The 13,909-nt window shown below is 37.0% G+C and overlaps 1 pseudogene; it reads right to left on the bottom strand.

The window, feature by feature from the left end:
- Positions 1-114: 114 nt before the first annotated feature.
- LOC149244835 (uncharacterized) lies at positions 115-13,327 on the bottom strand (annotated as a pseudogene).
- Positions 13,328-13,909: the final 582 nt, after the last annotated feature.

Here is a 13,909-nt window from a genome sequence, read left to right on the forward strand (position 1 = left end):
GTTTTCATGGTCACATTCCCTCTCAATTCAGAATTTTTTTTCTTAGAGATGCTTTAACTGTATATGAATCAACTCCACAGTTCTATTCTTCCCATTCTTGGTCGTTGTCGTAGTTTACAAGTCATCTCTATGCACTCTAACGAGTTCATAGGAAACATGTAGTGGACAACACTTCACTGCCCTGTGAAGCAAAATCTGAGCATCCTCCTCATTTTCCAACTCCACCATAGCCTTCCAAAGCCTCACAGAGTCAAGAATATGCTCCAGCCCCTTCCTCAACACTCGACTCTTGTTCGCACCATCTTGTTCGATCTTTGAAGCTTACATCCACAACTTCACCAAATTGGGGATCGCCTTTACACCACACATAATGAAAGCTATGGCTTCATCTAGAATCACCAATTTGCAAGCCTCCAACCATACATCTTCATTCTTTGGGCATTCTTCACAACCTTTTTAATCAAATGTCGTGCATCTTGTATCTTCCCTACAACCTCCTCTATCCTCGCCACTACAATCCAACCAGGAGGATGCTTTGGGTTAGTATGAGTAACTGACTTGAGCAACAATCTGGCCTTTTTAACTTCCAAAATCTTTGCATCGCTGGTAATCTTCATACTCTTGAGATCAATCAGATACCCATTAAGATCTACGATGGTCAATCCTGAAACTAAATTAGAGAGCTTATTGAGCTTCAAAGACAACAACCTGTCTCCCCTCTCCAACAGTCATGAGATGAGTCACCAACGTCTGCGCCCACGGTGTCTCTGTGCCACCTGCAGCCCTATTTTTGGGATCCAATGCACTGACGTGCTCCTTCTCTTGCCTGACATTCTCCAACAATGTATCCGGAATGGGAACAAACTCTCAAACCTCATTTTTCTTTTCCTTTTATCGAAGCGAATAATCCCCAATCTCTGGTATGATGTCCCACTCCTCGGTGGAGAGCGTATACAATTTCCTCTTAAGATCTGCAAACTGCTCTGTAATTTTCAGGTTTGAGGCTCTGTACTTCTCAATCTCCTATGTTTCAGCCTTGCCTCCCACTAGTCCTTTCCATGAGAGTCCATTCTTTAATCAATTCTCTCCCAGACAACATCGACTTCCTTGTCATCCTCATCGTATTCGGCAAAGGCAAACAAATCCACATCGTTTCCCTCAAATTCATCGAACTTCTGGTTCTCATCATATCCCTTCTCATCATCTACTTCTTCCTCCTCTTCGACACCCACGGTACTGACAACAGCCTTGCCCCACCCTTTTCCTACTGTTGCATCACCTATGGTGGTGGCAGATCAGTTTAGGGCGGGCCTCGCAAGCCCGATATCAGACCACGTGGTGAACACCGTGGCCCCTCCCTCATCATCGCATATGGCCCAGTCTCCAGTCTCAATTTTTCTAACTTTAGGCTTTATCTTGCTTCCAAAGTTCTCTGCAATGATTTTTTCGGATCCATGTGACCAGTAGCTGCGAGTGGAAAGACGTTTAACGGAAATATGACTATGTTGGTGGTTGGTTCCATGGCATCGTCATGGAGGACTCGAAGTAGTTCACCTTTTGGTTTTAGGAAGGCATCGCCAATTAACAAGAAAGTGATGATCCCCCAGTATTCTTCCCTGGTTAGCTTCTTCTTATGGATCCAACTATGGGATAATGAGATCTGTGACACCCTGTAGAGTGCGCAGCGAATTGCTTTCCAACAAGTTTACATATAATTACAATTTCCAACAAATTTACATATAATTACAATTTGTAACTCATGCCATTAAGGAGGTATGCTTGCCTTTGTAACTCATGCCATAAAGGAGGTACGCTTGCCTTTGTAACTCATTTCATAAAGGAGGTATGCTTGCATTTGTAACTCATGCCATAAAGAGGAGTATGTATGCCTTGAAGAAGAGAGAGTAACTTATGCATTGAAAAGTGCATAAGAGGAATCTTTTATGATGAGTCTTTAATGTGCATAAGAGAGTGTAAAAGGAGTGCAACAAATCCATTATGAGAGAGAGAGGGGAACGAGTGTCATTAAGGAGAGAGCAGTGTGAAGTGGCATGATAGAGTGCTTAGTGAGAAAGGTGACATGTATTTCCATTTTGATAATAATATTATAGTATCATAATGATAATAATAATAATAATAATACTAATGATAATATTGATGATTAAGTAAAAATTGAACAATTAAGATTGATTAAGGATAACTTGAGTGATTTTCCATCATCTATACTTGATTACCAATTGAAGCAAGGATATTTACTAATTTTGGAAAGTCATGCTTGAAATGATAGACATGACTTTCTATTTTTAGAAAGTCACTCTAGAATTGTCAGAAATGGGATTTTGTTCAAGGAAATTCATCCCTTAGCTGCCAATTTTCAACACAACCTCCAATCTTATTGATTGATGAACATTTTTTCATATAATCAATTCCAATAAAATATTTGGCTATGCATCATGTATAGGATTTCTTTATATCTAGTTACTTTTAAAAATCCTTAATTTGGACTAAGACTTTTCCCTAGCCACAATCTCGCACACCCCACCCAGTGTTTTGCTTTCATGGCATCCCCTTGTCTTTCCTCTCAATTCCTAATGAATATTGTGGAATCAATGTGTTAGGTCCCTATAATACTAGCGATTCCCCCATTACTATTGTCATTGTATCCCTTATTATTATTGTTGTGCCCCTATTGTCCCCATATCGTTATTATCGTGTCCCATAGAATCCCACTATTGTTATTTTTATGTCTTTATATTATTATTGTTAGGTCGGCTTGGTTATATTGTGACCCCTTAGACTATATATAGAAAGGAGGTTTTGTAATTTGAATCTTCCAAGAATTGTTCAGTTGTGTAATGTAAATGAGGTTGCCCCCTCGAAGAGGCTCAATTCTAAGGCATTGATCTATCTTTTCTATCTTTTTGTGAGCTGGTTTCACAACATTTGGTATCAGAGCTTTAGATTCTAGGGTTTCGCTGCTCCAAACAAGTATGTGTGGAATTTTTGCTATAACTATTTCTCTATGAAGTTTCAGAAGCTACAAAAGAAACCCATTTCACAAGAAATTGGTCTGAACCTCGACTCCGAATTTCAGATCCTGTATCGCTATATTTGCGGAGATATAATCTGAGGAAGTTAGCATTTTTGCAGATCCCCGAATTACATTCCAAATAGGTCACCTTGGGAAAATCGTCATAACTTTCTCTCTGAGTATCAGATTGAATTTTCATAAGAAGTTATAGAAATAGGACGGACTGTAGTTTTTTGGGTACTATTTTCAGAACCTAAGGTTGAAACAACGTCTCTCGGCATGTCTTACAATTTCACTCTACTGAACAATTCTATACTCAGGTCATCGTGGGAGATTTGGCATAACTATTCATTGGAGAATCCAATATTGATCAAAGTTGTGGAGTTAGAAATATTACTCAAAGGGTTATCGTAGGAAGAAATTGCAGATCTTGGAGATCCAAAATTACAGAACTACATCGGATTCAATATCAAGCTCCTACAAAGTGAAAAAAAGGAGTGTAGTTTTTTTAAATTTTTTGCATAAGTTTGGTTTGAAAAATTAGTTTGAAGGAATTCAAAGGGCATAGTGAAGCATTATTATCGATAATTGATGCCTCAAAGAAAGCAAATGGAAACACCTAGTAAGCAACCTAAAAGCTTAAGCACGACTCATGAAGAAGAGGAAGAAATGTAACATGATATATCAAAATTACGAGACCAAGTGCAACAAATGTCACTCACACAAAAAGTAACAAAAGCTAAAATGGATGATATAAGAAAGACGTAGAAGCTAAGATGTATGGCATGGAAGCTAAGATGGATGGTTTAAAGAAAGACGTAGAAGCTAAAATGAATGACGTGGAAGCTAAGATGGATGGCATGGAAGCTAAGATGGACGATTTGAAGACAGGCATGGAAGATTTGAAGACAGATTTGAAGACAAATTTGACGAAGTTTCTACAAGAAATGATTACTAATGGCGAAAGGGTAGTAAAGGAAACTCATGCTGAGAACAAAATAAATGTTAATCATGATTTCATAGACTCTAATGTTGGATCAAAGAACCACCATGTTCCAAAGATCGATATGAGGAAGTTTGATGGCAAGGATCCCGGAACATGGATACTACTTATGGAGCAATTTTTTGATCTCCATAATGTGAAAAACACACAAAAGGTATGCATTGCAACTTTATATTTGAACCAAATCAGTTTGTATGGTATCGATGGCTTTGCTCTCGTAAATAAATTGTCACTTGGGCTATTTTTACAGATGAAATGATAGCACATTATGAGGATACAAAAAGCAACACTTTTTTTAGCTAATTGATAAATCTAAAAAAAAAGGGTTCAATGATGGAGCACATTGAGGACTTCAAAAAATTGAATATAAGGGTAAAAGATATTCCAGAGGAGTATAGGATTGATGTGTTCATAGGGACTTTAAAAGATAACATCCAACATGAAGTTCACCTTTGGGAACCAAATTCATTGGAGAAGGCATTCAGGTTGGCAAGAAAAATGGAAAGCAAAATTATGGCAACAAGGAAGCCTACCACTCACAATCATAAATATGTAAGTGTTGCTGCCCCTACCCATCCACAACCTACAAGGTTGACACCACAACAATTGGAAGAAAAAAGAGCAAATGGGATTTGTTACAGTTGTGATAGAAAATACACTAAATGTCATAAGTGTGCCGAGAAGAAATTATTTTACATACATTGTGAAGAGGAGGAAGAAAAGGAACAAGAAATGTCATAAGAAGAGGATATACACTAGTATCAAACCCTAGAAAAAAATAAATGAATTCGACCATATCTTGTAATGCATTGGTTGGAATTACCACTTCTCAAATTATCAAGATAGAAGGGCATATCAAGAAGAAAAAATTAATAGTGTTGATTGATTCAGGAAGTACCCATAATTTTATTCATTGTAAGATAGCCAAGGAATTGAATTGCTTCCTATATGTAGCACCAGAGTGTCAAGTGATGGTTGCAAGTGGAGGAACCATAAATTTCTCAAGAAAGTGCCATAATATCAAGCTATCCATGGGAGAATATGTATTTAATAGCCCAATGCCTTCCATTCCAATGGGTTGTGTTGATGTTGTACTAGGAGTCCAATGACTACAATCCTTGGGTACAATAGCTTTTAATTTTCAAGAACTTTTCATGAAATTATATTCAAAAGGAAAGGAATTTGAATTAAGGGGTATCGCAGGGAAACCGAGAAAGATAATTAGCTCTAATGGAATGACAAAGTTTTTAAAGAAAGAAAAATGAGGCATAATTACACAATTAAGTTCACTAGAGGTTCCCACATCGAAATCATCCATTTCTCCAGATCTTCAAAAAGTCTTGGACAATCATTCCAAGGTATTTGAGACTCCCAAAGGCCTCCCACCTATTTGTGATCATGATCATGCTATCAATTTGATTCCAGGAAGTGTTCCTCCAAACATCAGGCCTTACAGATATCCCTATGTCTAAAAGAGTCAAATTGAACGTATGGTTGCAAAAATGCTAGAAGCTGGTATAATTCAACCTAGTCAAAGTTCTTTCTTTGCTCCAGTAGTATTGGTTCACAAGAAGGATGGATCATGATGCATGTGTATAGATTATAGGGAGCTCAACAAGCTCACTATGTAAAGATAAATTTCCCATTCTTGTCATTGATGAATTATTGGATGAATTGCATGGATCAATTTACTTCACCAAGTTGGATCTTCGTTTAGGATATCATCAAATCAGAATGAAGACTGAAGAAATTCCAAAAACAACATTTAGAACTCATGAGGGTTATTATGAATTTTTGGTGATGCCTTTTGGCCTTACTAATGCACCTTCTACATTTCAAGGTTTGATGAATTCCATTTTCAAACCCTTCCTTAGAAAATTTGTGTTAGTATTTTTTGATGATATACTAATCTACAACAAGTCTTAGAAGAATCATGTCCAACATGTTGACATGGTGCTTAAACTATTAGAGGAGAAACAATTATATGCAAAAATCTCCAAATGTTTCTTTGGAGTACAAAAGGTGGAATATCTGCGTCATATTGTATATCATGAAGGTGTTAAGGTAGACCCTAGAAAAATTAAAACCATTAAGGAATGGAAAATCCCCACATCCATAAAGCATCTATGAGGATTTCTCGGGTTGATGAGGTATTATTGCAAGTTTGTTAAGAATTATGGGAGAATAGCAGCACCTCTAACGTCATTATTGAAGAAAGATGCATTCTCATGGACTCCAGAAGCAATAAAGGCCTTTGAACACTCTTAAAGAGGAAATGTGTCAAGCACTAGTCTTAGCTACACCGGACTTCACAAAAACCTTTATTGTGGAATGTGATGCCTTAGGAAATGGAATTGGTGTTGTTTTAATGCAAGAAGAAAGACCCATTGCTTTTGAAAGTCGTCCAATCAAAGGAAAGTATTTACACAAAGCTATTTGTGAGAAGGAAATGCTAGCAATACTACTTGCACTTAAGAAATGGCGACCCTACCTAATGGGAAGACACTTCAAGGTAACAACAGATCATGAAAGTCTTAAATACTTTTTAGAAAAAATATTATCTTCAGAAGAGTAGCAAAAATGGGTCACAAAGATGTTGGGCTATGACTTTGAAATCATATACAAAAAAGGGAAGCAAAATGTTGTGGCAGATGCACTCTCAAGAAAGTATGAGGATGTGAAAGCATTTCTTTGTGCCATTTATATTATCCAACCAGATTGGATAAACGAAGCAAGGGATGAATGGAAGAATGATGAGGAAGAGTGGGAACTCATTCAAAAGATACAACAAGATCCCAGTACATATGATACATTTAGATGGAAAAATGATTCGTTATGGTACAAGGATCGGTTATACCTATGTAAGAATTCCCAACTCAAACAAAATATTCTTATGGAATTGCACACCTCTCCCTTAGGAGTGCACTCAGGATTTCTAAAAACCTAGCACGGGGTTAAGAAGGTTTTTTTTGGGATGCCCTTAAATCGGATATTCAAAAGTTTGTGGCGGAATGTTTGGTTTTCCAACAAAATAGAGTTGAAACAATTAAGACCCCAGGACTATTACAACCTTTATCCATTCCAAGCTAACGTTGGGAGGATATTTCAATGGATTTTATCATAGGTTTACCCAAGTTTGAAGGAAATAGTGTTATCATGGTGGTAGTTGACAGACTTATCAAGTATGCGTTGTCCATTTAAAGTGAGTACAGTTTCTATTCCATTTATCGAAATAATTCAAAAGCTACATGGAAACCCAAAGATTATTGTAAGCGACAGAGATCCCATTTTCACTGGAAATTTTTGGACAGAATTATTTTCTTCTCTTGGTACTCAGTTAGCTCATATCTCATCTTATCATCCTCAATCTGATGGGCAAACTGAGATAGTAAACAAATGTTTGGAAGGATATATCTTCGTTGCTTTGTATCTGATAAACAGACACAATGGGTCAAATGGTTGCCTCTTGCTGAATGGTGGTATAACACTTCCTTCCATACTCCAACAAAAATGACCCCATTTATGGCACTTTATGGATATCATCCACCATCCATCACATCATATTTAAGAGAAAATTGTAAGGTTCAAGCAGTCGAAGATCACATCAAGCATCAACAACAAGTTCTCTAACTCTTAACGGATAACCTCACCTTGGCACATAATAGAATGAAACAGTAGGCAGATCAACATCGCAACGAAAGAAGTTTTTGTAGGCGATTGGGTATTCCTACGACTACAACCATATAAACAAATGTCCCTCAATCAAGCTAAGAAGGATAATAAATTATCACCAAAGTATTATGGTCTGTACAAGGTGTTGCAAAAGATAGGTACTATGACATACAAATTGGAGCTTCCTGCATCTTCCCAAGTGCACCCAGTTTTCCATGTTTCATGCTTAAAGAAGGTTATAGGTGACAAGATTCCAATTCAAACAATATTGCCAGAACTTGATGAGGAAGGTAAAATCATATTGGAACATGAGGCAATCAAAGAAACAAGAACTTGACAGCTATGAAATCGATCAATTTCAGAGTATCTCATCAAGTGGAAGAACTTACCCATTAAAGATTCCACATGGGAGGATGAGAATTTTATACAGAAGCATCCAAAACTACTCAAGCATTGAGGACAACACTTTTCTGAAGGAGAGGGGCATGTTAGGTCCCTATAATACTAGTGATTCCCCATTACTATTGTCATTGTATCCTTTATCGTTATTGTTGTGCCCCTATTGTCTCCATATTGTTATTATTGTGCCCCATAGAATCCCATTATTGTTATTTTTGTGCCTTTATATTATTATTGTTAGGTCAGCTTGGTTATGTTGTGACCCCTTAGACTCCTATATATAGAAAGGAGGTTTTGTCATTTGAATCATCCAAGAATTGTTCATTTGTGTAATGTAAAGGAGGTTGCCCCCTCGAAGAGGCTCAATTCTAAGGCGTTGATCTATCTTTTCTATCTTTTTGTGAGCTGGTTTCATAACACAATGACCCCTCAAAGGCACTTTAGATCTAAGGATCATAGCCCCCTATACCACCAAGGAAGTGGCTACGCCTTTGAAGGACTCAATTGCTCTACCTTCTAAAACACAAAAAGTAAAAAGTTCCAATCATGAACTACAACCTCTGATCTTATTGATTTCTAATAAAATATTTGGCCATGCATACATGTATAGGATTTATTTATATCTAGTTATTTTTAAAAATCCTTAACTTGGGCTAGGACGTTGCCCTAGCCACAATCCCGCACACCCCATGTAGTATTTTGCTTTCATGGCATCCCCTTGTCTTTCCTCCCAAGGCCTAATGAATATTGTGAGATCAATGACCCCTCAAAGGCACTCTAGAACTGAGGATCACAACCCCCTCTACCAGTAAGGAAGTAGCTACTCCTTTGAAGAACTCAATTGCTCTACTTTTGAACATTGTTCAACATCTTAGTAGAATGGATGCATTGTTGCCTAAGAAGATTTTGAAGTTTCTCCACCCATTTTGTAGGTTGATCAACCCTCATAGGAGACTCCCATCTAGCAAGCTTAGGAAAATCTTCTAATAAGGCTCTACCCACTGCTAGAAGTGTTGATGCATCTCAATCTCATCCCTATAATCACTTCATAGTTGAGAAGGATACCTCCCATCATTTGATGTGTCACTCCAATGGCATTCACTTCAACACTTGAACCTACATCATTGGGCTTCACATGTGTGGAAACCACTTATTTAGGAAGAAGCCTACATTTACCCATGTGCTTATGGGTTCTTCATGGTGAAGTTTAACTCTATTGAAGGCAAGGAGCATATTCTTCACTTCATGTCTTGGTCTTTGGGGCATGTCAACTTATGCATGAGTACCACTACCTTGAATTCATTTGCAAACTCCTTGACTCCAATAATGTGGTTCATATTCGTAACCTACCTTTACAATTCTAAACACTTGCAGTTTTGGCCTCCATTAAAAATACTTGGGAAAAAAACCATTATGGATCTCCTAAAACTCTAAAAATGCATATCACAACCTATGTCAAGATATTCTTCAAAGTGGATTTCACATATGGATTATCGAAGAAATATGGAAACTAGACTATGAACAGGTTGCCTTCACATGTACATAATGTTTTGTCTACAAGCACTTAGCATCTTCATGTCCTAATCTTTGCCTTAGGATATCAAGAACCCCATAAGTCTTTTGTGGGGGGTGCAGAAAGTGAAAATAGTTGCAAGCCCACTGGATGGCAAGGTGCTAAGGACCATCGTCATTTGGTGGAACCCACCAAGGAATTGACGCATCAAGCAATAAGGAAGATTTAGTGAAGGAATTCCATGACATTAATACCTAGGTGCAGGATCAGCTAAAGATTCAGGTGGGAGAAGAAAAGGAAAGGAGACAATCTATCCTAAAAAATGATTTGTGTGAAGCAACCAGCACTGTCAGACTACAGTGAAGAAAAGAAAAGAGAAGAAGGGAGGGAGCTTATGTTGCATTATATGACTTTCTGCTCAAGGAAAATAGTAGTCCTTGAGGATGATCATCTTCACAACAATTCTACCCAGCATTGAAGACTGAAAAGTAAAAATGTGGGTTCTAAAACATGCATAATGTGGGGTTTTGGATCAACGTTATAACTAATCATTTGTTGTTTGGCAGCTCTAGCTTTTGTCGATAGTATGCAAAGAAGAAATGTTTCACTCTTGTAATCTAACCTAAAGGGTTAATATATCAATATCAGACACTACAGAAGATAAGTAGCAGCTGTGTGTATGACATAATCCTACATGCTTTTGAATATAATCTTTATCTGCGAAAAAAAAAATCCTTAGTTTTGATAGAGATGAATCCGAAATTTAATTGACCTTGTCCTACATTTAAGTTTTAATAGTTGTGATAAACGACATTCATAGGATATGATTCCTCTATGCAAATCCTAACCATGAACATTGAATACATCAACGGTAGAAAAGATAATCAACAAGGACAATTTTTCTGGTTTTCAATGGATCTTCTCTAAAGAAATAAAAGTTCCAACACAGGATTAGTTGCAAGATTATTAAAAAAAAATCCATGATTGTTAGTATTGTAGGGCCCTTTCTCACAATACATAATATTTTTTCCAGCTGAATTTTCTAAGAATCCTGTACAATACAATAACATGTATGCATGGTATAGTACTCCTATGTTCTGGTCACTTCTGATTGGCAACTCCAGGGAACGTACATCAAAAACTAAAACTATTGGCAAATACTAGAATTATGTGGATTTCAATGTTGTCTCAATACTTGAGAAATCAGATAAAGAACACATGTACTAATATTGAATAGAAAAGAACAATGATTATCAAAAAAAAATTGAGCACAATAATCTGTGGGCATAATATTTTACCTCAAAGATGAAAAAGAATGGCAGCTTGCACTGCAATTAAAGATATGCAGAAAAAGGGAACAAGAAGGAATTCTAGAATAAGTAAAAACAAGAATAAGTAAAAACAACGGAAATTCTCCCATAGGCCGCATTCAAATAAATGGACATAGTTGCAATAATGTAACTTTAAGATTTGGGAACGTACTAAACTCACACACATGTATACAGTTTTAGGAATAAAATGACACAAATTGCTTTCCAAATTTAGTATTTAACAGGCATAGCAGAGCAGAGATTGAGCATCTTCCAAACAACAGAAAATATTAGTACCAACTGCAAGCATTTTATCCTCCAATTAAGGTTGTGAACAAGGGGTGGTGAGCACTCGTGATGGAGAAATGAGAGACCTTCAGCTGCTCCAATTGCTATCTTGAGACGTGTTATCCAGTCCAGTGACTGTAAAGTATCTTCAGGTGAGCTGCCCTTTTTGTAAAGGGCATAAGAAAGATCTCTGTTTGGCATGTATTTGTACACAAGAAGCTTCTCATCTTCACGTTCCAAACAATGACCTAAAAGAGACACTAACCTTGTTTGTGAACATTCAGATTGTATAAACTACCAAGTGAAATAGGAAGACCACCATTAACAGAGGCTAAGCTGAGATCCAAAGACTTTAATGCACTGAGTTCACCAAACCATACCAATATGGAGCCAGGCAAGAGAAAGCGAGAAGCATTGAAGGTCTCCAGAAACGTAAGATTCTGCAAGCCATTGACGACAAATTGTGGATTGCGTGACCCTATTACTGTCCTTTTGAATCCATACAAGTTTATAGATATAACATGTCCTTCCTTGCATGTAATCCCTTTCCATACTTAGCAGGGATCAAGCTTCTTAGGCCACTCCTTGCTCTTCAATCCCAAGGAAGCGCTCAAGTTGAAAAGAGCACTAAGCTCTGACCTGTTAATTGAGACCAATCGTTGGCTAGGGCCTCTTGCCAACAAAACACATTGTGAGGTCGAATGGAAGGTGCTGCATTCACCTCCCAAATTCATCAAAAGAGGCAACAATAACAGTAGAGCCCATTTCCAACATTTTGAACGTGCCATAGAAACCATGTAGTAGGAGGAAAGTCGCCGATCCCCTACTCTGCCTATGTGCTCGAAAAAGCAGCATTTACAGCACTATTACTCCACTACCATTGCAATACTACTCCTAATGACAATAAATGTGGGCATTTTGTTGGTAGATCAGACATTAGTAGTTTACCTGGTGACCACAACGCCATCTGTTCCTCTGCAGAGGGCCTTTATGCCTTGAGAAACCTCAATCAATCTGATCCAGCTGTGAAAGAAATATATCGTCCTAGTTTTCTTCCATCAGATTTAAAGCTACATAAGCCATTTCTGCAAACCAAACCTACCAGAAAATTACCCCAAGAAGCCATTCATGTTGTTGCAATTCCTGACACTTCACAAACCATGAGAACGAGGAGTAGCAATGGCAACAGTTACAAATAATTACACCGAACTATGTCAAGTTGTAGTTACAAGTAATTACACCTAACTATGTCAAGTTTCAGACCCTTTCGACTGACTATTGAACCCGTACATACGTCGTTGCAGTGGATTGAACAGAAGTTTATCGCCTGGCTCGTGACTTTCCCATGTGTAAAATCTTAACTGGTGGGAGGATGACATAAACGAAGCAAAGGGATTGGCTAGGGTGAACAGTGTTTGCTCACTCGAAGCGGGACAGTGAAAAACGCCTTCTAGAATAAAAATAAAAAATTAATTTTATATTATATAAATGTTGGGGAGAAAGGTCTTCCATAATATTATAATGTCCAAACCAAAAGCTTTTATATATGAATGAAAAGGTTTCTAAGAAAAGAATAATAATGGAAAAAATTATAGTTACCTTATTATTCCCATTATTAATTATATTTCTCTTTAATGATGATGAAAAACTAATAATTCAATCAACTTTTTCCTTATCGATATTATCTTCAAGATAATAAGCAAAGCCAAAAATCTGAATATTACGATTCTTGCACCAGGTTTGCGTTGCATATGAGCGTATTCCACTCCATGATTGAAAATAGCTTCTCCACACTGGGTATACTTCATGGGACTGCCAAGGGATTCCACTTCATGATTTTGTTTACAAACATTGAAGACATGGTTCTCACTTGCAAACGTGAGTATCCATCCCCTTTCCACACCCTTTACATCGAATGCGCTCTCTTTGTCAATACTCACATTGTGGTACAAATGATCTTCATCTTTAAATAATTGGGAGTCGTGTGTCCACATATACACATGTACCACTAATCCGCCTCCTCCGTCTTCACCGCAGGTTTCAAACACCTCGGATTGGGTGCCACCATTGCCCGCTTCAAATCTCACCTTGAACTTATTACCATTCTCCATTGTGAGAAAGCACAGCAATCTTGCACTATGTAAATGTACATTCTGTCACAGCAGCGGAGATGTAGATGTTGTTGCGGCAGGGACCTCTAGCACCGTGACGTCATAAAAACAACTGTTCGGCATACATTTCTCAAACTCCTGCACAAATTTCACCATACATTTAAGTTTCTCTCAATAAATTTAAAATGTAATAATATATAAATTAAAAATATTAAAATTCAGTTATATTATTACTTTATAAATAGTTTGACTACGCTGAGTTTAAATGGGCTAGTTTATTTATTGGATTGAAAAATAGAAAATTGATTTACCAATCAAACAAATTTAATCTAGTTTAAAAATTAAAATTTGAAACCAATAAAACTAACTAGTCTATGTATTATTATATATATTATTATTATAACTAAATTAGATAAAGATTTAATTTTAATAAATGTCATATTTATTATATGATTTAATTTATTACCATTACATACTCTGTCCTGTGGATCATCGTCCAGCTTTTCCCCTGGATACACAAACATGTTTCTCCATAACAACCAAAATGTATATATACTCCTTTTAACAATAAATCAAGAAGTA

This window comes from Pinus tabuliformis, chromosome 8 (genome assembly GCF_031772625.1).
Source record: "Pinus tabuliformis cultivar Carrire ecotype Pingquan chromosome 8, CPIR1, whole genome shotgun sequence".
Lineage (NCBI taxonomy): Eukaryota > Viridiplantae > Streptophyta > Pinopsida > Pinales > Pinaceae > Pinus > Pinus tabuliformis.